The sequence below is a fragment of the Chlorocebus sabaeus genome, chromosome 4 (genome assembly GCF_047675955.1).
Source record: "Chlorocebus sabaeus isolate Y175 chromosome 4, mChlSab1.0.hap1, whole genome shotgun sequence".
Taxonomy (NCBI): domain Eukaryota; kingdom Metazoa; phylum Chordata; class Mammalia; order Primates; family Cercopithecidae; genus Chlorocebus; species Chlorocebus sabaeus.
The window spans coordinates 20,562,055-20,589,561 of record NC_132907.1 but is presented as its reverse complement, the minus strand read 5'-3'; the positions used below and the strand labels follow the sequence as shown (position 1 = coordinate 20,589,561).

The following is a 27,507-nucleotide window of genomic DNA, read 5'->3' as shown; positions in this document are numbered from 1 at the left end:
GTGTAATTACTCCCACCATGGTTAATTTCAAGCTACCAGTGTGATGTCTCTGAATGTGGAGTTGGGAGAAGTGCAATCCTATCATTCTATAGTATTTCCACCATACAGATACAATAGGTATAAATAACCTTAAGCACGTGTATAATGGTATATGTAGGAAAATAATCAGGAAGTGATACATTCTGAGGATTTGTTACCTTTGTTTTTAATATAATTTATTTAATTTTAAGTTTATATAACTTAGCTTTTGACAATGGCTATGTTTAACAACGGTTTGCAAAAGTTCCTGAAAATTTAGCAGTCAGTTCCTGTGAGCCAGTACAACACACTCCAGCATTTCACTAGATATCTTCCCAAGTTCTCTGGCTTGATTCTAAGCTCTAATTACCCGCCTCTGCTTCCTTTGCAACTTTAGGTGCCCTACAAAGTTACCCCCAGGGAGAGAAGGGAGAAGGCAGAGGTGTTAGCAAGTACTTAGCACCTGCTATGTGGCAGTCATTGTGGTCAGTACTTTATGTTATTTCATTTTACACTCACTTTAATCTCATAGGAAAGAGATTAATACATGTACCTATTTTGTTTGCACTTTTTTGCCATTGTATTCCCAGGGGCTTGGACTATGCCTTACACACAGCAGACACAAAATTCATGTTTGTTGAATTAATAAATGAACGAAAAACCTGAGGATGAAACCGACTCCTCAACCTGCATACAAGGCCCGCTGTGATCTGGCCCCTGCCTCACGCCCAAGCCTCCCTTCCCACCTTGCCCAAGTGAATCCATCTCACCTGCACGCGGCTTGCTGCTAGACACTGCCAAGACTACTTGGCTTGTGCTGTCTCCACTACCTAGAAGGCCCTTCCACCATGCATCTTTCTTAGATCAGATTTCCCCAGAAACAGACTGTAAGAGATTAAAGTGCAGGAAGTGTGTGGACAAGAGCTCTTGGTAAGAACCCTCATAGAGAAGTGAGAGGGGGGAACAAAAAAGGGAAAACAAAAAAAACAAAAACAAGCCGGGCGCGGTGTCTCAAGCCTGTAATCCCAGCACTTTGGGAGGCCGAGACGGGCGGATCACGAGGTCAGGAGATCGAGACCATCCTGGCTAACACGGTGAAACCCCGTCTCTACTAAAAAATACAAAAAATTAGCCGGGCGAGGTGGCGGGCGCCTGTAGTCCCAGCTACTCGGGAGGCTGAGGCAGGAGAATGGCGTGAACCCGGGAGGCGGAGCTTACAGTGAGCTGAGATCCGGTCACTGCACTCCAGCCTGGGCGACAAGAGACTCTGCCTCAAAAAACAAAAACAAAAACAAAAACAAAAACAAAAACAAAAACAAAACAAAACAAAACAACCAGAAGTGAGGAAAGCGGGAGTGGGCAGGAGAAAGTCGAGCCGTGATGCAGTTGCAGCAGAGGCCTCAGCCAAATTGATGGGAGGCTCAGAATATGGGATGGATTTCAGAACTGTGCCATATTGAAGCAAGGGGCAGGACCTTTTCACCCCAATTTGTACCTCATCATTGAATGAGGGCCATCTGTGGATGGGGGGATCACTTTGGGTGAAGCAGCTCCCTTTGCCAAAGGCATGGTCTGGAGAGAAACTAGGCTTTGAACCACCAGCAAACAAAACTCTGGGAAGCTGGGGAATAAGTGCCTCGATCCTAAAGGGGGATCTGGGCTGCACATTCCACCATGTACCTTCTTATTTCTTACATATGCCCAGACATGTTTTGTTTTTTTGTTGTTGTTGTTTTGTTTTGAGACAGAGTCTCTCTCTGTTGCCCAGGCTGGAGTGCAGTGGTGCAGTCTCCAGTCACTGCAACCTCCGCTTGCCGGGTTCAAGCAATTCTGGTGCCTCAGCCTCCCCTGCTGGGACTACAGGCATGCACCACAATGCCCGGCTAATTTTTGTATTTTTAGTAGAGACAGGGTTTCACCATGTTGGCTAGTCTGGTCTCGAACTCCTGCCCTCAGGTGATCTGCCTGCCTCGACCTCCCAAAGTGCTGGGATTACAAGCGTGAGCCACCCGTGCCTGGCCCTAGCTATGTTATTTAACAGGCTTTATATTTTAGAACAGTTTTAGGCTCATAGTGAAATTGAGCAGAGGATACAGAGAGTTCCCAAATACCCCCTGCCCTGACACACACACAGTCTTTTCCATTATCAACACCGCTCACCAGAGTGGTAATTTGTTACAATTGATGACCCTACTTTGACACATCATTTTCACCCAAAGTCCATAGTTTATCTTAGTGTTCTTTCTTGGTGTTGCACAGTCTATGGGTTTGGACAAAAGTATAATGACATGTATCCACCATTATATAATCATACAGAGTAGTTTCATGCCTTAAAGATCCTCTGTGTTCCACCTATTCATCCTTCCTTCAGCACCCCGTACCCCTGGCAACCACTGATCATTTACTGTCTTCATATTTTGCTTTTTCCAGAATGTCATATAGTTAGAATCATACAGTATGTAGCCTTTTCAGATTGGCTTTTTTCACTTAGTAATAGGAATATAAGGTTCCTCCATGCATATTACTCCATGTATATTCATGGCTTGGTACCTCATTTCTTTTTAGCACTGAATAGCATTCCACTGTCTGGATGTACCACGGTGCATCCATTTATCTATTCACCTACTAACAGACATCTTGGTTACCTCCAAAGTTTGGCAATTATAAGGAAAGCTGCCATAAACATCCATATGCAGGTTTTTGTATGGACGTAAAACGTTTCCTTTGGGTAAATATCAAGGTACATGATTGCTGGATTATTCGTAAGGATATGTTTAGTTTGTAAGAAACCGCCAAACTGTCTTCCAAATCTGTACCATTTTGCATTCTCACCAGCAATGAATGAGAGTTCCTGTTGCTCCAGCCCCTTGTCAGCACTTGGTTTCACTACCCACTTCACTCAGCAGCTAGCTGTACCAGAGAAGGTTGTACATGAGTTATGTGACTCTATATAATAAAGCTAAGTTTTTAGGTGCCACCAGTTCTAACTTTAGGCAGTAGAGCAGTAATGGTTAAGAACATGGGCTGGGCGCGGTGGCTCACGCCTGTAATCCCAGCACTTTGGGAGGCCCAAGCAGGTGGATCCCAATGTCAGGAGTTCAAGACCAGCTGGGCCAAGATGGTGAAATCCCATCTCTACTAAAAATACAAAAAATTAGCCGGGCATGGTGGCGGGTGCCTATAATCACAGCTACTTTGGAGGCTGAGGCAGAGAATTGCTTGAACCCACGAGGCAGAGGTTGCAGTGAGCTGAGACTGTGCCACTGCACTCCAGCCTGGGCGACAGAGTGAGACTCTGTCTCAAAAAAAAAAAGAACATGGATGCTACAGCCAAATTTCCTGGGTCCATTTCCATGCTCTATCATGTCTAACTGGTTGACCTTGGATAAGCTGCTTAACTTCTCTGTCCCTCATTTGTTTCATCAATAAAAAAGAAGAACAGTACCTACCTCTTGGGGTTGTTGAGTTAATGTAAAGCACTTAGAACAGTGTCAGGCACAGAGTAAGCCCTCAGTAAATTTCAGTGAATAGGCCAAGCACAGTGGCTCATGCCTGTAATCCCAGCACTTTGGGAGGCCAAGGCAGGGGAATCACTTGAGGTTAGGAGTTCGAAACTAGGCTGGCCAACATAGCAAACTCCCTGTCTCGACTAAAAGTACAAAAGTTAGCCAGGCATGGTGATGTGCACCTATAACCCAGCTACTCAGGAGGCTGAGGCAGGAGAATCACTTGAATCCGGAACGGGGAGGTTGCAGTGAGTTTAGATTGCGCCACTGCACTTCAGCCTGGGCACTCCAGATGGAACAAGACTTCGTCTCAAAAAAATAAAATTAAAAAATTTAGTGATTATTACCAAAGACATATATATTTTAAATAATTCAGTTTAGATTGTTAGAAAATGACTGACTAGAGAAAATCCTTGAAAGTCTTGGCTCTCTACAAGAACCCATGGAAAGAGACGGATTTTTAGCCTTCATTTCAATTTTTTTTTTTTTTTTTTTTTGAGGCAAGTTCTCACTTTGTCACCCAGGCTGGAGTGCGGTGGCACAATCATAGCTCACTGCAGCCTCAAACTCCTGGCGTCAAGTGATCCTCCCACCTTGGCCTCCCAAAATGCTTGGGATTAAAGGCAGGCGCCACCATGCTGGGCCATCAATGGCTACATTTTTAAAATCTTCACACAGTAAAGCAGTGTATCAGACATTCCAGAGTAATAACCCCAGGTATTCAGTTGAAGACTTCTAGCAAGTACAAGTGAGACAGTTTTTCTGTGTCCACACAACAGAAACCAACTTCATGTTGATAATGGCATTGCAAGAGCCGTAGCTTCCCACTGATGTTCAGATGCTAGGTCCTGGTTTTATGGACTCAAGAAGGTATGTTACATCCTTCATCCTGAGCTATTTTGTGCACTGTGTGCTTAAAATGATGCAAGAATTAAACAATCACAAATCTGCATGTCCTAAGTGACCATTTCCTCCATCCTCCCCTCCATACAAGTGATTTTCCTCTCTAGGGGCCCTTTAGCTGCTAGAGAAAAAGATACGAGGAGATTTCCTGTCTGTCTGCTATGACTTACCTACCCTCTATCCCTCATTCTCCAGAGAAACAAAGGGCCAGGAAGAGAGAAGGAAGAAGAGGGGATATGGGAATATGGGGAACTCTCCAAGGAGAAGCAAGGCAGTCATCCTCTTTCTCCAGAGCAACTATTTTCCTGGGGCCCCAGGAAAGGTGACGTGCCTGTTGAGACTCTAATGAGTGCAGCAGCCAGTTTCTGTGGTCTCATTTTCCAGTGTGAAATCCTTTGTTCAGGGTGGCTTTAGCCATAACACGACAGAGGCCTGGAGACCGCAGGCTGCTGATTGGTGCAAGTTTCTTTATTCGGTCACTAAAAATATATATACTAAGGAACTAAAATGAGCCAGAAATATTTCTAGGCACCAAAGGGAATAATACAGACATTATTCAATGTCTGTATTATTGGAGCCTACATCAGAATGGTGAAAGACGACAATAAGTAAACAAACAGATCAACAAAATTCTGTAAGATGGGCCGGGCACGGTGGCTCATGCCTGTAATCCCAGCACTCTGGGAGGCCGAGGAAGGTGGATCATGAGGTCAAGTGATCGAGACCATCCTGGCCAACATGGTGAAACCCTGTCTCTACTAAAAATACAAAAATGAGCTGGGTTTGGTGGAGCACACCTGTAATCACAGCTACCCAGGAGGCTGAGGCATGAGAATCGCTTGAACCTGGGAGGTGGAGGTTACACTGAGCGAGACTCTGTCTCAAAAAAAAAAAAAAAAAAAAAAAAAAAAAATTATGTAAGATGGTTTGCAGGGACTAGTATGCAGAGCACAAAACAAAACAGGATGATGCATCTGCATCACTGGGTCGGTGCCACTTCAGATTGAATGGCCAGGGAAGGCAGCTTTCTGGAGGTGCCATTGACCTGAATGACAACAATATGTCTTAGGCCAGGTGAGATAGCTGAACCTGTAATCCCAGCACTTTGGGAGGCTGAGGTGGAAGAATCACTTGAGCTTAGGGGTTTGAGACCAGACTGGGCAACATAGTGAGACCTCGTTTCTACAAAAACAATCAAAAAATTAGCCGGGCATGGTGACGTGCACCTGTAGACCTAGCTACTCAGGAGGCTGAGGTGAGAGGATAGCTTGAACCCAGGAGGTTGAGGTTGTAGTGAGCCGTGATCGCACCACTGCACTCCAGCCTGGGTGACAGAGTGAGATCCAGTCTCAAAAAAAAAAAAAAAAAAAAGAAAGAAAGAAAGAAAAGAAAAGAAAAGTCTCAATGTTCAGTTTGGGTTAGATAGTATTTCGCTTTGGAACCCTCTATGAGCTGGGGCATCCCTCTTCCCACAAAGAGACAAGCATGAAATTAGATGCCAGGCTGCATCTAGAAAGGTATGAGAACTGTCTCAGCAGGGAATTGCTTCAGCACTTCTACACCCTGCCACAGTAGAAATGTCAGTTTACAGAGCTAGCTGCCTCCACTTGAGCTGCTGTTGGTCTTCTGTCCCAGTGTATCTGTTCCATAGTGCTGGTACTAAAACCACAACAAAAGCACCTTGCTGTCCAATAGCTCCAACTACAGTGCTAGCCAGACCGTGTCTCCTGTGGACCCGGTTTGCAAATTTCTCACCCTTGCATGGCAAGCTCAGTGCATGCAAACAGCACTGTCATTTACAGCATCATCATCAAGGGATTGTACTTTACAGGGGATAAAACTTCACTTTTTTAAAAAAAATCTGCTGCTGGGCAATGTGGCTCACGCCTGTAATCTCAGCACTGTGGGAGTGCGAGGTGGGTGTATCACCTGAGGTCAGGAGTTCGAGACCAGCCTGGCCAACCTGGTGAAACCCTGTCTCTACTAAAAATACAAAAACTAGCTGGGCATGGTGGCAGGCGCCTGTCATCCCAGCTACTCAGAAGGCTGAAGCAGGAGAATTACTTGTACCCAGGAGGTCGAGGTTGCAGTGAACTGAGATTGCACTCCAGCCTAGGCGACAGAGTGAGACTCCATCTCATAACAAAACAAAACACAACAAAAAAATCTGCCATGTAATCCAACAAGAGAAAAAAAAAAAAGTAAAGATTCATTATGAACATAAGCAACTCTATCCAAAAAGGAAGCTGTTATGGTTTGACCATGTCCCCCAAAGTTCATGTGTTGGAAACATAAGCCCCCAGGGCAACACTGGTGAAAGGTGGGATCTTTAAGAGGCAATTAGGTCACGAAAGCTCTGCCCTAATGAATAGATTAAGGTTATCTCAAGAGTGGGATCATTATTGTGAGAGTAGGTTTGTCATAAAAGCTAGTTCAGGCCGGGCGCGGTGTCTCATGCCTGTAATCCCAGCACTTTGGGAGGCCGAGGAGGGTGGATCACGAGGTCAGGAGTTCAAGACCAGCCTGGCCAAGATGGTGAAACCCCGTCTCTACTAAAAATACAAAAAAATTAGCCAGGCATGGCGGCACGCGCCTGTAATCCCAGCTACTCCGGAGGCTGAGACAGAGAATTGCTTAAACCTGGAGGGGCGGAGGTTGCAGTGAGCTGAGATCGCGCCACTGCACGCCAGCCTGGGCGACAGAGTGAGACTCCGTCTCAAAAAAAAAAAAAAAAAAACTAGTTCAGCCCCCACACTGCTCTCTCTTGGGCTTTCTTGCTTTTCCTCTTTCCACCGTGAAATGATAAAGCAGGAAGACCCTCACCAGATGCTGGTCCCTTGGACCTCTCAGCCTCCAGAACTGTAAGAAAGAAATATGTTCTTTATAAATGATCCAGTCTGTGGTATTCTGTTATATCAGCACCAAACAGACTAAGACAAAAGCTGGCTAGACAATAAACATTTTGTATCCCTCCAAATTCTCTTTTGGTGTTTTTAATATGCATTGGTACATTCTCCAAAATTTTAATCAGCATAAATACACAGGTCTGTATCTTAGTTTTTTCTACTTTACATTTTTCATGTAATACATTTGCACTTATTAATATTGTTCCCATGTGTCATTTAAACAGCCTTATAGAATCAAAGCATATTGAAATTCTTTTCTTATTTTTACTTATTTCTTTTTTTTTTTATTTCCCTGAGACAAGGTCTTGCTCTGTTGCCCAGGCTAGAGTGCAATAGTGACATGATCATAGCTCACTGTAACCCTAAACTGGGCTCAAGTGATCCTCTTGCCTCCGCCATCCCAGAAGCTAGGACTACAGGTGCCAGTCACCAGGCCCAGCTAATTTTTAAAATTTTTTTTGTAGACACAGAGTCTTGCCATGTTGCCCCGGCTGGTCTTGAACTCCTGGCCTCAAACGATTCTCCTGTCTCAGCCTCCCAAAGTTCTGGGAGTACAGTCTCGAGCTACTGCACCTGGTTTTCTTTCCATTTTTGAGGATTATCATTGCTTGAGATTTTCCAAATATATTATACAAGGTCTAGCTAAGAACTTAGTAGATTTCTTTATTGTGGTCTTTTTTCTCTCTTTTGCCTTGTAGAAATATCCCACAAAGTGAAGTAACCAAGTCAACAAGTGTGAACAATTTTATAGCTCTTGTTAAATTTACTAGACAGCTCTCAGGAACGACAGAGCCAGTTTACAGCAGGAGCCATTAGTGGGTGTGGACCTCTTTTCTAACATCTGCTTCTAAACTTGGCTTTATCATAGAAAGAGATAAAATCATTACAAACAATTTGAAGGAATTCTTTGTCTTATAAAAAACATTCTGAAAACCTTTCTGTATTCCCACTAGTAGGTACAGTTAACCTTGTAACTCCACAAACAGACCACTTTACACACCTGCCTGGGGGCCTTTGTTTTTGCTTGCCCCTCTCTGAAATGCTCTCTCCAGGTGATCAAGTGGCTTGCTCCTTTACTTAGCTATCTACTCAGGTAAAATCTTAGCCAAGATGCCTTTACTCTTCACCCTACTTAAAATGTCCCTCTGCCCCACCCTGAGACTTTTAACTTGCATAGCCCTCATCATCACCTGACATAATATGTACTTCTTTGTTTTTATAGATATTATCTGTGCCCCTCCACTAGGATGTCCATTTCATGGGAATAAAGACTTTGTCTCTTTCATTTGCTTCTATATTCCCAGTGCCACGAAGATGCCTCGTACATAGTAAATGCTCACTAACTATGGTGGAACTAATGAGTGAGTGACTGAAGCAAGGGTCTGATTACATCATCATTAATTGCTTGGCATTCTGGAGTTAGTGCTGAAAAGCTGTGTAAGGCTAATTGGTGGAGCTAAAAAGTTTGCTGGCCGGTGTCATGGTTCATGCCTGTAATCCTAGCACTTTGGGAAGCCGAGGCGGGAGGATCACGAGGTCAGGAGTTCGAGACCAGCCTGGCCAATATAGTGAAACCCCATCTCTACTAAAAATACAAAAATTAACTGGGTATTAGCCAAGTATGGTGGCACGCACCTGTAGCCCCAGCTACTCGGGAGGCTGAGGCAGGAGAATCACTTGAACCTGGGAGGCAGAGGTTGTGGTGGGCAGAGATCACGCCATTGCACTCCAGCCTGGGCAACAGAGTGAGACTCCATCACCAAAAAAAAAAAAAAAAAAAAAAGTTTGCTGGTCATGAGTTTTTTTGTTTTTTTTTTGGTTTTGGGGGGTTTTTTGAGACAGAGTCTCACTCTGTTACCCAGGCTGGAGGGCAGTGGCTCGATCTCAGCTCACTGCAACCTCTGCTGCCCTGGTTCAAGCAAGTCCCCTGCCTCAATCTCCCTAGTAGCTGGGATTACAGGCTCCTGCCACCGTGCCCAGCTGATTTTTGTATTTTTAGTAGAAATGGGGTTTCACCATCTTGGCCAGGCTGGTCTTGAACTCCTGACTTTGTGATCCACCCACCTCAGGCTCCCAAAGTGCTGGGATTACAGGTGTGAGCCACCACACCAGGTCAATGAGTCCTTTTAAAACATTAATGGGCCTAGCACGGTGGCTCACACCTGTAAAACCAGCACTTTGGAGGCCAAGGCAGGCAGATCACTTCAAGTCAGGAGTTGAGACCAGCTGGGACAACATGGTAAAACCCTGTCTCTACTAAAAATACAAAAATTAGCCAGGCGTGGTGGCATCTGCCTGTAATCCCAGCTACTCGGGAGGCTGAGGCAGGAGAATCGTTTGAACCCAGGAGGCGGAAGTTGCAGTGAGCCAAGATCATGCCACTACACTCCAGCCTGAGCCACAGAGTGAGACTCTGTCTCAAAAAAAAAAAACAAAAAAAGACAAAAATGCATACTCAGAAAGCTTAGCGCGTGATTTCAAGAAGCTGGATCTGCTAACGTTCTCAATGAGTCCAGAAATCTCAGTTTTAGAAGCATTGCTCTAGTAACTACATTGTCACCTAGAAAACATAAACAGGTGGCCCAACAAACCACACTTGTTTTATTTTGGTTCCTGCAGGAGAGAAAGGCACAGAGGTTGTTTCTTAAGTTGTGAGTTAATTGCCCAAAATTTAAACTGCAGAAGATTTCACATAGGAAAAACAATCCGTATTTCTTAATTCCATTGAAAACTCAGAAGGCCCAGGAGCACTTGGCCCACAGTCCTAGCTACAGATGAGCTACGGCAGCCCCACCTGGAAGGTGTCCTCTTCCCTTTACTGCAGTCTCCACTGCTCCTGTGGCTTCTATGGTTTTGAAGCAGAGCATTGGTGACCGTTTATTATTAGGCTTGCACTGTTGTTTTTCTTTTTCTTTTCTTTTCTTTTCTTTCTTTTTTTTTTTTCCTTTTTTTGAGATGGAGTTTCACTCTGCCGTCCAAGCTGGAGTGCAGTGGCATGATCTTGGTTCACTGCAGCCTGCGCCGCCTGGGTTCAAGTAATTCTCCTGCCTCAGCCTCCCAAGTAGCTGGGACTACCCATGCCCGCCACCACGTCTAGCTAATTTTTTGTGTTTTTAATAGGACGAAGTTTCACCACATTGACCAGGCTGGTCTCGAACTCCTGACCTCAGGTGATCTGCCTGCCTCCACCTCCCAAAGTACTGGGATTACAGGCGTGAGCCACAGCACCCAGCCACGCGCTATTGTTTCCTTAAGCCTGAGTTAAGAGGAAAGCAGAACAGACTCTGCCTTCCTTTTTCTGAAGTCAGGATCATTTCATTCATGTCACATGCCTGGCCACTGCAGACATTTGACTTTAGACCCCTTGCCTAACTCAACTATAAATAATAAGGTTGAAGAAACTAGGACCCAAAAATAAGAGACTTGTCCAAGTTTACATGGAGGCTGTTGAACTCTGGTTTTCCTAACTGCCGTATGTGTATTTGGTCTTTGCCCCTGGTTCCTGGCATAAGGCTCCTAAAAACGCCTGACATTTCCTTGGCCGGGCATGATGGCTCACACCTGCAATCCCAGCACTTTGGGAGGCCGAGGCAGGTGGATCACCTGAGGTCAGGAGTTGGAGGCCAGCCTAGCCAACATGGTGAAGCCCTGACTCTACTAAAAATACAAAACTTCAGCTGGGCGCTGTGGCTTACCCCTACAATCCCAGCACTTTGGGAGGCCAAGACGGGCAGATCACCTGAGGTCAGCAGTTCGAGACTAGACTGACCAACATGGAGAAACCCCGTTTCTACCAAAAATACAAAATTAGCCAGGCATGGTGGCACACACCTGTAATTGAACCCAGGAGGCAGAGGTTGCAGTGAGCTGAGATCACGCCATTATACTCCAGCCTGGGCAACAAGAGTGACACTCCGTCTCAAAAAAATAAAAATAAATAAAAATAAATAAAATACAAAAATTGGCCAGGCGCAGTGGCTCACACCTGTGATCTCAGTACTTTGGGAGGCCGAGGTGGGTAAGGATCTCCCAAAGTCAGGAGTTCTAGACCAGCCTGGCCAACATGGTGAAACCCCATCTCTATTAAAAATACAAAAAATTGGCCGGGCGCGGTGGCTCACGCCTGTAATCCCAGCACTTTGGGAGGCCAAGGTGGGCGGATCACAAGGTCAGGAGATCAAGACCATCCTAGCCAACATGGTGAAAGCCTGTCTCTACTAAAAATACAAAAAAAAAATTAGCCGGGCATGGTGGCACGTACCTGTAATCCCAGCTACTCGGGAGACTGAGGCAGGAGAATCGCTTGAACCCAGGATTCGGAGGTTGCAGTGAGCCAAGAATGCCACTGCACTCCAGCATGGGGACAGAACAAGACTCTGTCTCAAGGGGGGGAAAAAAAAAATACACACACACACACACACACACACACACACACACACACACACACACAAATTAGTGGGGCATGGTGGCAGGCGCCTGTAATCCCAGCTACTAGGGAGGCTGAGGCAGGGAGGATCTCTTGAACCCAGGAGGTGGAGTTTGCGGTGAGACAAGATGGTGCCATTGCACTCCAGCCTAAGCAGAAAGAGCAAAACTCTTTCTAAAAAGAATAATAATAATACAAAAATTAGCTGGGCGTGGTGGTGCATGCCTGTAATCCCAGCTACTCAGGAGACTGAGGCAGGAGAATCGCTTGAACCCGGGAGGTGGCGGTTGCAGTAAGCCAAGATCGTGCCACTGCACTCCAGCCTGGGCGACAGAGTGAGACTCCGTCTCAAGGAAAAAACAAACAACTCTTGAGCAATGAGATTTGATGCTCTTCTGGGTTGGTGAATACACTGAGGTGCTAGGAGGGTGGTATGTCTGGAGAGGGCATAGAAGCTTTCCCTGATCCCCATACCTCGCCCTGTGCATCTCTTCCATTCGACTTCCTGAGTTGCAGCCTTTATAATAAACTGATAGACATAAGTAAGGTATTTCCCTGAGTTCTGTGAGCCATTATTTCAAATTATCGAATAGGGGGAGGGGGTTATAGTAACTCTTGATTTGTAGCAAGGACAGCCAGAAGTGCCAGAACCTGAGACTTGTAATTGATATGTGAAGTGGGAGGAGCCTTGTGGGACTGAGTCCTTAACCTGTGGTGTCTATGCTAGTAATAGCTTTGGGCAGCGAGAAATAACAATAAAATCCTAAACTGCCCAAAGGACTAAACAGACCCTCTCTTGGTTAAAGAGACCCCATAGTAACCTTGAAAACTGAGTTCTCTGTCATGGTGGGATAGGAGGTTGGACACACCTCATTATACCCTCTCCCTAGCTAAGCATGATAAGGCTTTCTTTCATACAGGCTTCCCAGAAACCAGCCCTTTCAAAAGGCTCTCGTGTCAACCAACCATGTGAGGCTGCCATGATAAGAGGCCACTGACCATGGAGTGGTTCTGGCCAGTCTACAAAGAATGTGCAGTAGGGGTTTCTGTGCCTTCTGCTTCATCTTTTGAGGTCAGAGGGCCAAAAACTCTACCCTCAGATCATGCTATCACCACCGTTTTTGTACATGGAACCCACAAAGGGGCATGAGGCTCATGTTTCTCCTTTCATAAATATTCACAACTCCTGCTATAGCTTATTGAATATGTATATTCAGCCAACCTGCTCAGTATAAATTCCTGTGCCCTTTGCCACTCCCTTGAAGCATCTGTTTCTGGCTTCCTGCCAGCACCTACACTTCCCAGCCTGTCACTCTGCAGGCTGCAACGCTTTATGAGAAAGAAAACTCTCTTTTCCACATGTATGGGCCTCGCCATTCTCAGCTGACAGTAGTTATTGTCAGAATTGAATTGCATTTTAGGATATTCATGTAATGTTCACAGAGAATTGGTTGTTGGTCTTGGAAAACACCCCAGACTAACTCAATGTTCTTTCCATTACACTGCCTTCACAGCTGAATACAAAGCCAAGAAACTTCGAGTGTCACTAGAAACCATGGACAACTGCAAATCAATCAAAATTGATTTCAAAAGAATCAAACTGCCAGGTATGGTGTGCCTCTAATTTCAGCACTTTGGAAAGTTGAGGCAGGAGCATTGTTTGAGCCCAGGAGTTCAACACCAGCCTGGGCAACATAGTGAGACCTCATCTCTATTAAAAAAAGAAAAAAATGTAATAAATGAAAATAAAAGAATCAATTTTTTTTTTTTTTTTTTTGAGACAGAGTCTTGCTCTGTCATCCAGGCTGGAGTGCAGTGGTGCAATCTCAGCTCACTGCAACCTCTGCCTCCCAGATTCAAGCGATTCTTGTGCCTCAGCCTCCTGAGTAGCTGGGATTACAGGCGCCCACTGCCACGCCTGGCTATGTTTTGTATTTTTAGTACAGACAGGGTTTTGCCATGTTGGCCAGTCTGGTTTTGAACTTCTGACCTCAGGTGATCCGCCCACCTGGGCCTCCCAAAGTGCTGGGATTATAGGCATGAGCCACCGCCCCCGGCCAAGAAACAAGCTTTTTAAGGTCATCTCTGTACATCCATCAAATACTCAGAGATACCCAATCAATGCTTGACCTAGTGAATGAGCAGATAAAATGACTGAATCCATTTTCAAATTGCAGTTTAATCTGGGGAAAAGTAAGATTCATTTAAAAGCCCCTTTTCACTATCAACTGAAGGTGTAATTTTATTTCTGGCCAATTGTCTTATTTTCAACGGAATCAACTCTATCATATAAAACACATAGCTCTAGCTTACCCCCAAGGTTGATATACAGCAAATTCAGTAATTTTCTTAACCTAATGTGATCGTTTGGTTTAAAAACACTGTAGGCTCCTTTAAATATCCAGATTTCAAGTTTTAAGTCATCAAAACTCATGAGTTGTCCTGATTCCAAGAGATAAGAAACAGGTGACCTGAGCTGCTGGTACTAGGAACCACTGCTGCAGAGAAGGCAATGTTTCCTCTGTCTGACCATTGACAGCAGGCAGTCAGACCTGAGCCCCTACTCTGTCCTGAAAATGCATTCCTCTCTGTCTCCTGCTAGGCATTCCTTCTCTTTGGGAAGTTATTCTCCACTCTGACCAATGGCAATGTTATGCCCTAGAGTAATAAATGAGAGTTTAATTTTAAAAAGCATTTCCTCCTGAATATTTATATCATCCAACCCCTGAGGACACTAACTGCCACTGCTAGTGGCCCCTGTATCTGTTTTCTTCTTTTTTAGTAATAGACTTCCTATTTCTAGCCACATAGCCACAGGCAGAAGTAGCCATGTGCCTAAGTTCTAGTAAAGGGGATGTAAATAGAAGTGTCATGTATAACTTCCAGAAAGGTCAGGCTGCCTGGAATGTGGACACGACAGCTGAATCTCAAACAATCATTTTAGTCAATACGGCTGAAAGCCACTTTTGGTTAATTGGCAGTAATTGTGTTTGATTAAAAATTTGTGCATAAAACAAGTTTTCACTATTTCCACTGAGATGCTCTCACTTCTGCACTGTGGATGGATATGTGAAAATAATGTTCCTCGTTCTGTTTGTTTATATAAATAAATGCTTTTTAAAATTTCCTATAGTTGTATTTTCTGTGTCCCTACAGAAAACCTCATTCACCTCTGGATCCCATTCCATAAAGTGGTGTTTGGGACCTATCAGCATTCCTCATTGCCGAGAGGGGGAAATCAGTGTTAGGGCTATCTGGAAGTGTGGCCTTGATGTTTGCGTGAATAATGCCTCTAATAACATTCAGTACCAGGTGAAGGGAGAAAGGTTATTAGTATCCCTCCCTCCTTCCCTCCCTTCCCTTTCCTTCCTTCCTTCCTTCCTTCCCTCCTTCCTTCCTTCCTTCCTTCTTTTCTTCCTTCTTTCCTTCCTTCCTTCCCTCCTTCCTTCCTTCTTTTCTTCCTTCCTTCCCTCCTTCCCTCCTTCCTTCCTTCCTTCTTTTCTTCCTTCCTTCCCTCCTTCCCTCCCTTCCTCTCTCTTTCTTTTATTTTCTTTTCTCTTTTCTTTTCTTTCTTAAGACAAGGTCTTACTCGTTACCCAGGCTGGAGAACAGTGGTGCAATCATAGCTCACTGTAACCTCAAACCCCTGAGCTCAAGTGATCCTCCTGCCTCAGCCTCCTGAGTAGCTAGAACTACAGGCATGCACCGCCATGCCCAGCTAGTAGTAATTTTAATATGTAATTAAAATATACATTTTTCATTCCCTTTAAAACAAAAGCCGCCACCCTACTAAAATGATTTTTGAAGCCGGACCATGGTAGAGGGTTTTGTGTGTATGTTGCTTCTTTGATTTTTGTTTTAACATGCTCTGGGGGTGATGGAGAACCACTGTTTCCACATCTTGAGCTTTAAATTGCCATATCCATTTCATCTCTTGTGCTTATTGTGAACATACTAACCATATCCATATCTAATCCAGGGATTTTCATTTGCTAATTCCAAGAGGGAAGGGTAGACCATGGTTAGACACATCCAGTCACCACTAAGTAATGTTCACACCACATTCTGAAGAGTTAACTAAAATACATTGCTTTTCATTTTAAAGTGAATGATTTTGAGGTAAATTTCAACCCTATTTCTGAATTACCCATTTCAATTATATTTATGAATTATTAAAAGCTAATAGAACTTCATAATATAACAACAAATATAGATAATTAAAACATGTTAATACAAAAATAAAATATATTAGCAGACTTCTAGTATCTTTGTGAGGCTACTGAATCTAAATGAAAATGTTTTCTTTCTTGATTTTTCATAATTGCCTTCTGTAAGAGTTAGGATACAAATAGAGTTGCTAAAACAAAGCAATTTGTCAAGCAATTCTGCAGTTTTGCCAAAACAGCAAAGATGTAAATAAGGTAGAACCCCTTGAGAGCAGTGTGTGTGTGTGTGCGCGCGCGCGCGCGTGTATTTTTGTAGAGATGGGGTTCTTGCTCTGTGGCCCAGTCCTGCCTTGACCCAAAGTGCTGGGATTACAGACTTCAGCCACCACACCTGGCCCATAAATATATATTTAAATGAAAGAAGGAGGCAACACAATGTAGCAAAAATAGTCTGGAAGATGGGAGAAAGACCTGGGTTTGGGTCTTGATTCTGTCTTCTACCAGCTATCAAATGAGGTCAATTGTACCTCTTAGGATAGTTATAAGGACAACTGATATCTTGCCTGCGCATAGTGGGTACTCAGCAAGATTAATTTCCTTTCTCCCTCCACCTGGTACTGAATGTTATTAGAGGGTACAGAGCCATTATTCATGAAAACATCAAGGCTGCATCTCCAGATGGCCCTAACACTGACTTAGCCCGGTCAGCGATAAAGAACGCTGATAGGACCCAAACACCACTGTATGGAGCATGATCCAGAGGTGAGTGAGGATTTCCGTAGGGACATGTGGGGAGACAGGAAAATAAGACCCTCAGCCCCACAGCCAGGCCTTAGGGAAATCCACGGACAGCCAGGTCTTACGGCAATGGAACTGTACTTTGGGGACCTGAAGACCCTCAGTCGCAGGTTTTGGGGATTTCCTACTTAAGGGTTTCACCATTACATTGTCTTGGCGACTCTGCCTCTGTTTCTCCTGTTCCTGCAGCTGTTGACTAACTGGCTTTGATGCTTTGTATTCAAATGCTCCAAGAGAGACATTCTTATTGGTTTGTAGTCTAAGCTGCCTCTGTTTCACAAAGCTTTTGTAGCAAGCTGTTTTCACAGGTCACTGACCAGCCTACAGATTGGCTTTTTCTGGGTCAGGTATCTTCTCCTTACCAATTAGCTTAGCCAGGACGACAGGCGACATGGCCAACTTTTCTCTGGATGCACCATGAACATGGAAAACATTCAGATCATAGTAGGTTGTTTGTCTATTTGTTTCTAAACTGGTAAAAACGTTTGTCATGTAGAGTTGGAGGAGAGAAGGCCATTTGTCTATCAAATGCCAAGTTTTGGAGGATATGAAGAGCAAAGACTCTTCAATTTCCCCTCAAAATGTATTTGATGTCTCTCACTGATTCCACCTCCCTCTCTATAGTTCAACCATTCAGGACTTCTATTTTCTTTCTTTTTTTTTTTTTTTTTTTTTTGAGACAGGTCTCTCTCTGTCCCCAGGCTGGAGTGCAGTGGCAGTGGCGTGATCTCGTCGGCTCACTGCAACCTCCACCTCCCGGGTTCAAGTGATTCTCCTGCCTCAGCCTCCTGAGTGGCTGGGATTACAGGTACCCGCCACCATGGTTGGCTAATTTTTGTATTTTCAGTAAAGACGGGGTTTCACCGTGTTGGTCAGTCTGGTCTCGAACTCCTGACCTTGTGATCCGCCCCCGGCCCCGCCAGGCTCCCAAAGTGCTGGGATTACAGGCATGAGCCACCACGCCCAGCCAGAACTTCTATTTTCTTCAAACATCTCTCTTGCTCTTGCTCTCTCTATTTCTCTTTTAGACCTACAAACCTGTGATGTTTTCTGTCTGGAATACCCCCTCTACATCCTCTCGGCCTAGCTGAAATGTCTGCTCCTCAAGGAAGTTTTTTCAGACTCCCACACTGCATCCAGCTTCCTCTGTTATAAGCTCCTTGCTATTACACCTTGTGCTTCCTCTTTCAAAATATTCCTCCTGTTTATAATTATTTGTTTAATATCTGTCTTTCCTGTTGGCTGAGACTCAATAAAAGCAAGAATTTCTCTCTTGTCATTGCTGTTTCCTCAATATCTGGTCTAGCTCCTGACACTTAATGAAACTTAATAAACATTTATGGAATGAGTGAGCTTTTGTTATCATGCTATCTGAACAGAATATTTTGTATCTGAGAAGAATGAATGACCCCCAACCATCTCAATGTTGGGCAGAACCAAAGTAAGACGTTTTGGAATTGCACTAGCGGTAGGAAAAACTCAAATTTTTTCCTCTGCTGTCACACCACACAACAATAAAACACAGAAAACTTCTGTGATGAAATGTGGGGGATTGTCCCCACTACAAGCAAGCAATCGATACTGCAGCACACACCAGCTGGGTGCCCTCCAATTCACTTCTGATACTGTCTCCCCGGAGATAACGTCAGATCCCACAGACCAAGGGCTCAGTGCCAAAAATTCACCTCCCACTTCAGACACCAGTGACAAGCCCAGGCATTCACAACCTCTGACTGACCAGCTTCAAGTTGGGGTTCCAACAACCCAGTCTTTGATTGCGATTTATTTGCTAGAGTAGCTCACAGAACTCGAGGAAACAATTACTTACATTTACTGGATTATTCCTAAGGATATTTTAATGGATACAAATAAACAACTACATGAAAAGATACATACGGTAAGGTCTGAGTGCAGGCACTTCTGTCCTCATGGTGTTGGGATGGGCCACTCTCCTGGCTCTTGCATGAGTTCTTGTTAACTGTTCACCTTCCCAGAAACCTCCACATGTTTGGCTACCCAGAAGGTTTTTGTTTTGTTTTGTTTTGAGACAGAGTTTCACTCTTCTTTCCCAGGCTAGAGTGCAATGGCGTGATCTCGGCTCACAGCAACCTCCACCTCCCAGGTTCAAGCAATTCTCTTGCCTCAGCCTCCTGACTAGCTGGGATTACAGGCACCTGCCACCACACCCAGCTAATTTTGTATTTTTAGTAGAGACAGGGCTTTTCCATGTTGGTCAGGCTGGTCTTCAACTCCCAGACTTAGGTGATCCGCCTGCCTCGGCCTCCCAAAATGCGGGGATTACAGGCATGAGCCACTGCACTCAGTCTTTTTTTTTGAGACAGAGTCTGGCTCTGTCACCCAGGCTGGAGTGCAGTGGCATGATCTCGGCTCTCTGCAACCTCTGCCTCCTGGGTTCAAGAGATTCTCGTACCTCAGCCTCCCAAGTAGCTGGGATTACAGGTGTATGCCACCATACCCAGCTAATTTTTGTATTTTTAGTAGAGGAGAGGTTTCACCATGTTGGCCAGGCTGGTCTCAAACTCCTGACATCAGGTAATCCACCCTCCTTGGCCTCCCAAAGTGCTAGGATTACAGGTGTGAGCCACCATGCCCAGCCTTATCCAGAAGTTCTTGAACCCTGTCTTCTGGGCCATTTTATGGTGACTTCATTGGATAGGCATGATTGAAGTATGGATAACCTCGTTGAAATGTGATTGGACAAAAAGGATATGATCTGGTCGGGCACAGTGGCTCACACCTGTAATCCCAGCACTTTGAGAGGCCAAGGTGGGTGGATCACAAGGTCAAGAGATCGAGACCATCCTGGCCAACATGGTGAAACCCCATCTCTACTAAAAATACAAAAATTAGCTAGACGTGGTGGTGTGCACCTGTAGTCCCAGCTACTTGGGAGGCTGAGGCAGGAGATTCGCTTGAACCCAGTAGGCAGAGGTTACAGTGAGCCAAGATCACGCCACTGCACTCCAACCTGGTGACAGAGTGAGACTCTGTCTCAAAAAAAAAAAAAAAAAAAAAAAAAAGCTATGATCTAAACCCTGCAAGTCCTGTCTGTTCAGATTCTTCCTGGCCTCTCCGTACAACATTTCTACCTCTAGGGTATGGGGCAGGACCCTCTCTGGAATGAGGGTCTCATGACCCACAATCAGATTAGGGTCCTGCTATGGGGAGGTCAAAGGAGGGCAGGGAAAGATCAGAGAGAGATATTCTTTTTACAGTAATAAGGGCTGTGGGAGTTACGAGCCAGGAACTGTGTGTGAAAACCAATGTTTGTGGCTGGGTGTGGTGGCTGACACCTGTCATCCCAGCACATTGGGAGGTCAACACAGGAGGATTACTTGAGCCAAGGAGTTTGAGACCAGGCTGGGCAATGTAGTGAGATCCCATCTGTAAAAAACAAAAATCAAAAAATTAGTTGGGCATGGTGACATGCGCCTGTATTCCCAGCTACTTGAGAGGTTAAGGTGGGAGGATTGCTTGAGCCCAAGAGGCTGAGAATGCAGTGAGCCCTGATTTGTGCCACTGCCCTCCAGCCTGGACAATAGAGCAAGACTCTATTTTAAAAAACAAAATGAAACAAACACATGAAAATACATATATATTTATTTATAAATATAAAAGAAAAAATATATATGTGTGTGTGTATAATAACACAACTAGCATATTGAAAAATTGTATCTGGACAGGTGGGAAGCTTTCCAAGTATGTCCTTGGGAAAAGACTCAGGACAGTAAATGAATGGCAGGCAGTAGGAAGGGGGCCAGCCCCTGTGGTAGACCAAGTAACAAACAGGTCCCAGAGCAGGAAGGACAGGGGCAATGTTCCTTTCCCTGCATACGCTCCACCTTCTGACTCCCCCACCTCACCCCGGCAGCCTCAAAGGAGCCTCTCCAGGGCCACGCTGAAACAGCAAACAAGGGATTTTGTTTGCTGACTTGGCTTAGCAACAAGGCCTCACTCCGACCTTTTCTCTCCACAGCATTACAGAGAAAGAGTACGTTGAAAGTGGGATTGCATAGATTTCCCATGAGCACTGCCATGCTTTGAAGGGAAACTGCTCAGCTGAGCACTGCTTCCTGGAATGAGCAAAGTCATCTGCCCTAGCCTGACCTGAGAACTTCCACCCCTGTGCAGGTGCCTTCCCCACGGGAGGTGAGGGCCAGCCCAACCCAATCCCTGGGAGCCCCTACCAGGCAAGGGCCAGGCTGGTCCTTGGGCTCTTGCTGCCAGGGACTTTGTTGAAGGGGCCAGAGGCCCCTCAGTCTCTCTTGGTTAATGGCAAGCTGCTTTTAGGATATGCAGAGAAGTAAGAGCGAGCAAACCAGCCACCAGGCCGGGCTTTGCTGACATGCAGGACATGGTTTGAGATGTTAGAGCAGCTCTAGTAGCCCTGCAGTAGCCCTTGCATCTCAACCGGTTTCTGAGCCATTCTCTGGGGTTATCAGGCTGGAGTTCTCTGTCATTAGGATGACTCATCATTTTTCTATCTCTGCTTCCGTTGCTTCTGTCCCTGCTGACTAAAGTCTCTGCTATCCGCCTGTGTGCCACAGCTTCTGCGGCCTTTTCTCTGTGGCCCCTTTCTTCAATCCCATCCTACTATTAGCTTCCCTCTCAGAGTCTCACGAACTGCCTACCAGTAGGGTTTATGGGTTCCACCTGTCACCATGACAGAGCTCTCATGCCAGACACCCTCACAAGACATGGGCCAACCAGTGGGAATCTGCCTTGGAGTAAGGGCACTAATTCCTGGCTTAATCAATTAATTTACCTGAAGCCACATATGCAGAGTCACATGATAGAAACCATTCATTCATCTGACAAACAGGTCACCTCATATAGATCACACTCTGTCCTGGCATAGAGAATACAATGGTGAAATAGAAACAACACAAGTCTTTGCCTCACATTCTCCTGGGGGCTGGGATGGCTGACAAGAAACAAAGTTGGCCAGATGTGGTGGCTCATGCCTGTAATCCCAGCACTTCGGGAGGCTGAGGCAGATAGATCACCTGAGTCAGGAGTTCAAGACCAGCCTGGCCAACATGGCGAAACCCCATCTCTACTAAAAATACAAAAGTTAGCCAGGCGTGGTGGTGAGTGCCTGTAATCTTAGCTACTCCGGAGGCTGAGGCAGGAGGATGACTTGGACTCAGGATGCGGAGGTCGCAGTGAGCCGAGTTTGGCCACTGCACTCCAGCCTGGGTGACAGAGTGAGACTCTGTCTCAAAAAAAAAAAAAAAAGAAAGAAAGAAAAAGAAAAAGAAAGAAAAGACAGAAAGAAGGAAGGAAGGAAGGAAGGAAGGAAGGAAGGAAGGAAGGAAGGAAGGAAGGAAGGAAAGAAAGAGAAAGAAAGAAAGAAAGAAAGAAAGAAAGAAAGAAAGAAAGAAAGAAAGGAAGGAAGGAAGGAAGGAAGGAAGGAAGGAAGGAAGGAAGGAAGGAAGGAAGGAAGGAAGGAAGGAAAATGAAAAGTAAAACATAGGCTTGATGTTGATTCATGTGATGGAGAAAACGCCAGGCAGGGGTATAGACAGTGCCAAGAGCAGGGCTGTGTATGTCAATTTTCAACAACTGGTTGGTTGAGAGAGTAACATTGGGGTCACAAAGGACAGAAAGCAGGTGGAGAGGCCAAGAAGAGACCCCTTATAGGGCTCTGTGCGTGGTAGACATGATGAAGCTTCTGGAACTCTTGGTGCTGGTGTGGTCAGCTCTGAGGATCGTGGAGAAGCCCTACTGTCTAGGACCTCACAGATGAGAGAGGAAGGTTATGTCTGTAGGCACACAGTGCGGTGTATAACACTTGACTGAGTCAGAGAGCCACAGGAGCCACGAGGCATTTAAGGCGGGAAACAGAGTGTAGGCCCCACACTCTGTCCACACCTGTCCCTGCCATCCCAAAGCCCTACCATGGGAGCAGTTAGGCTCCCATTAGAAATTATCAAATTCAGTGGAAATCAACCTCACTTTTCTTTTTTGAGACAGAGTCTCATTCTGTCGCCCAGGCTGGAGTACAATGGCGCGATCATGGCTCACTGCAGGCTCCACCTCCTAGATTCAAGTAATCCTCTCACCCTCTCAGCCTCCCAAGTAGCTGGGACTCCAGGTGTACACTACCATGCCCAGCTAATTTTCTGTATTTTTTGTAGAAATGAGGTTTCTCTATGTTACCAAGGCTGGTCTTGAAATCCTGAGCTCAAGCAATCCCCGCCTCAACCTCCCAAAGTGCTGGGATTACAGGCATGAGCTACTGTGCCAAGCTTGGGACTCAACCTTTAAGGCTCATCAGAGTCACTGAGAGACCTTATGAAACACAGTGCAAAACCCATCCCCAGCAATTCCAGTTTTATAGGTCTGCAGTGGAGGCCCAATCATTTGCATTATTTACACTTTCCTAGGTCATGCAGTTGCTATTGTTCCAGGTACTACACTTTGAGAACCAGTGCTCTGATTTGTATCATGCCCTGCCAGCCCTTCCAACCTTGCCCTCGTTCTTCCCTCTGTCTGAAATTGTCTGCTTCTGGCTGGGGGCTGCTGTGGCTCAAGCTTCTAAGCCCAGTACTTTGGAATGCTGAGGTGCAAGGATCACTTAAGCCCAAGAGTTTGAGCCAGCCTAGGCAACAGTGAGACCTCGTTTCTACTAAAAATCAAAAAATTAACCAGGCATGATGGTGCACACCTGTGGTCCTAGCTGCTGGGGAGGCTGAGGTGAGAAGATCACACCACTTCACTCCAGCCTGTGCAACAGAGCAAGACCCTGTCTCAAAAAAAAAAAAAAAAAAAAAGCCTACTTTCTCTTCTTTCTATTTTTCCTCCAAGGCCCAACTCAGGAGTCCATTTCCTTCAGGAAAACTTCCTTGACTTTCCCAGGCAAAATCCTTCACGCCCTCATCTTGTCTGAGTATTTTCCCTTTATATTTTCATCCCATCTCATGACTGTACTCACACCTACTGCCTTTCTGGATTGTAAGCATTTGAGGGCAATTTCTCCAGTTCCTAGTATCTGGTATGCATTCAAGAAAACTTTCTGAAATCCTTCTGAAATCCCCGTATGTCTTCTCCTCATGTTTGTGAAAGGAAGGCCCCACTTCCAGCATGTTTCTTCCTGGGCTTCCCTCATCATCTCAACCCCCAACTCACCCTGAGCTCTCTGGCACCCCTGAACTTCCTGGTCCCAGTGAGCGGGTCCAGGCCCACTGTTGCACCACATCTGGCCATTCGGCAAAGTTGAAATTCTTTCTTTGACAAAGCAGTGTGCGGTTTGAAGGTTTTACTTTGTTTTGTTTTTTAGAGACAGGGTCTCACTCTGTCACCCAGGCTGGGGTGCGGTGGCACAATTATACCTCACTGCAGCCTTGACCTCCTGGGCTCAAGCAATCCTCCTGTCTCAGCCTCTGAGTAGCTGGGACCACAAGTGCGTGCCACCACGGCTGGTTAATTTTTAAATTTTTTGTAGAGATAGGGGTCTCACTATGTTGCCTTTGCCGGTCTTGCACTCCTGGCCTCAAGCAATCCTCCCACCTCCGCCTCCCAGAGCGCTAGGATTACAGGTGTGAGCTACAGCGTCCCACCCAGTTTGAAGTTTTAAGAGAGATGTTTTACCAAGAGACTCCAATAAGCAAAATCAAGCACCAAAAAGGCAAAACATGCATAGCTCTGCAGAAAGGTCAGAGAGAGACCCAGTGTTTCAATTCTGGCTCCACCAGTAGCTGAGTGGCCTTCAGCAAGTCACTGGCCCCTTCAGGTGTTCAAGGAACTGGACTCAAAGATTTCTAAGATAACTTCCAGCTCTCAAATTTCATAATTACTGAATCTGAATTTATCTAAATATTAAGCAAAAATACCCAAACTTCTAGCATGACAGTCCCAAGTCTGGTGGGAAATTTGCTCTTTTTCCAAGCTGTTTGCTAGTTTTTTCTCTGCATATGAAGTCGTAGGCAGTTTCCTAAAGATTCAAGGTGAGTCTTATCAAAGAACCTGCAAAAGAAAACTACAGACTTTTTTTTTTTTTTTTGAGATGGAGTCTCGCTCTGTCGCCCAGGCTGGAGTGCAGTGGCCGGATCTCAGCTCACTGCAAGCTCCGCCTCCCGGGTTCCCGCCATTCTCCTGCCTCAGCCTCCCCAGTAGCTGGGACTACAGGCGCCCGCCACCTCGCCCAGCTAGTTTTTTGTATTTTTAGTAGAGACGGGGTTTCACCGTGTTAGCCAGGATGGTCTTGATCTCCTGCGCTCGTGATCCACCCGTCTCGGCCTCCCAAAGTGCTGGGATTACAGGCTTGAGCCACCGCGCCCGGCCTGAAAACTACAGACTTATTGTAGCCCAGAGAAAGGTGTATAGACAATATCTGAATCTTAGCATTGCCACTATGTGACTTTCAGCAAATCTGGGCCTCAGTTTTCTTGTCTTTAAAGTGGAAACAAAAACAGAATCTACCTTAAAGGATTCCTATGATGTGTAAGAAAAAATAATTAACAGCAACAGAGGCTAGCACAGCACTGGTGTTCAGCAAGCATGAGTCAGCTCTCGGGGGCTCCCTCTGCACACTTTCAGTCTACCTCTGCCACCAGCCTGGCCCCTTAATGAGGAAAACATTTTCTATTCTGAAACTCAAATCCTTCTGATGAGCTTCTAGCCACTCCTCATGGTCTTGCTGGGTCATTCATTCATCCAACTTATAGTTACTAAGGTTTTGTCAAATGCCAGATACAGAGAAAAGAAGATGTACAGATAATTAAGACAAACTTAAAACAGTCCCCATCCTCAAGGAGCTAGAGCTTTGCTTTAGTAAAATTAGACAAGTCGGTCATTTCTGGGTGTCATGGAATGGAGTGGCCAACAGCCTGCAGAGCAACGTGCCCAAGTCTTATTGTGACTACTGCAATACATTACCTCACCCATGACTCTCCATCTGTGAGAAAGACACACTGCAGTGGTAGGAAACACAAAGAGAATGTGAAAGACTACTATCAGAAATGGATAGAAAAGCAGGCTCAGAGCCTAATTGACAAAACAATGGCTGCATTTCAACAAGGAAAGATACCTCCTGCTCCATCCTCTGCTCCTCCTCTTGCAGGAGCGATGATACCACCTCCCCCTAGTCTTCCGGGTCTTCCTCACCCTGGTATGATGCCAGCACCCCATATGAGGGGTCCTCCCATGATGCCAATGATGGGCCCTCCTCCTCCTGGCATGACACCAGTGGGCCCTGCTCCTGGAATGAGGCCGCCTATGGGAGGCCACAGGCCAATGATGCCTGGGCCCCCAATGATGAGACCTCCTGCCCGTCCCATGATGGTGCCCACTTGGCCCAGAATGACTCGACCAGACAGATAAGGATAGGGGGGAGGGCTCATTGTATCAGTTTTATGTTACCTGTTCTGCTTCACCAGGAGATCATGCTGCTGTGATGCTGGGTTTTCTAAACAGTATAAGGAAGTCTTGCTTCCCTGTCCTATCAAAGAGAATAGTTTTGGAGGGGAGAAGTGGAACAGAAAAGACGCAGTTTTCATTTGTATTGGGAAATGTGAAAATAAAATTGTCAACTCGTTTAGTTAAAAGTGTATTCCCTTTTTCCTCCCCTCTGTATTCTCTGTGTATTATAAAAGAAATGAAACATTCCAGTTCTGTTTCTCTAGCTCATTATCTCTTCAGAATGTCCTCTGCGTGAGATTCTTTTTCCTTAGCTATATGGTAAATCTCTCTGGGCATCCTCCCTTTACTAGTAAAGTCATCTTGTGCAGGACTAAATCTAGTACTTATAGAGCTTTTATTGGTTAAAATAATAAATAGCTCAGTTAATTAAAAAAAATTAGACAAGTCAACAACTATAATTATGGTGAGATAAATGCTACTAGCAGAAGCTCTGGGTCTATGTGTATAGGAGAGGTTGAAAGAGACGTCCTAGGCCAGGTGACATCCAAATTGATGGCAGAAGAGTGAGAAGGACTGGCTCAACTGGGTGGTAGCAGGGAAGGGGTTCCTGGGGGGAGGAGGAAATGAGGCTGGAGAGGTGAGCAGAATTATGTCACCAAAGGCTTTTGGGAGCAAGGCAGAGGCACTGCAGGGTATGAAGCAGGAGAGTGGCAGAGGTGACTTTGTCTATGCAATTGTCTCTGGGTGCTGTGCAGAGAATCCATGAATGGAAGGTAGGGGAGGCTGGCAACCCTGCAAGAGGAGCAAGTAGTCCAGACGGCACTGGGCTGACCCTGGAGAGAAGGATGGTGGCTGAAGGTGGAGACAGTTGAGAAAAGGGGGAGAATTGGAGAGGTGTTTATAGGGTAGCATTTACAAGGCTAGAGATGAGCCAGATGAGAAAGTGTTGGGAGGAAGGAATCGAGAATGATGCCTACATTTCTGGCTTAGGCATTCCAATGGATGCTGATGTCATTAACTGAGATTTGGAGTCAGGGAACAGATAAAATTAGTTTTAGGAGATATAAGGTATGTGAGGTTGAGGGGAAAGGCTGTTAAAAAGTAGAACTGTTCATCGATTGCTAGGAAAGAACCAGTTAAGGGATGATAAGGACAGAGGAAAAAGGGGCCCAGGAATCTGTGACGTGAAGGCTCTGCTAAAGACCAGAGGGTGGCTGGGCATGGTGGCTCAGGCCTGTAATCCCAGCACTTTGGGAGGCCGAGGTGGGCAGATCATATCAACAGTTCGAGACCAGCCTGGCCAACATGGTGAAACCCCATCTCTACTAAAAATACAAAAATTAGCTGGTGTGGTGGCAGATGCCTGTAATCCCAGCTACTCGGGAGGCTGAGGCAGGAGA

General features: G+C 45.5%; 1 pseudogene; it reads left to right on the top strand.

The window, feature by feature from the left end:
• The first annotated feature begins 12,192 nt into the window (after positions 1–12,192).
• On the top strand, positions 12,193–26,155 carry LOC140711612 (U1 small nuclear ribonucleoprotein C-like; annotated as a pseudogene).
• Positions 26,156–27,507: the final 1,352 nt, after the last annotated feature.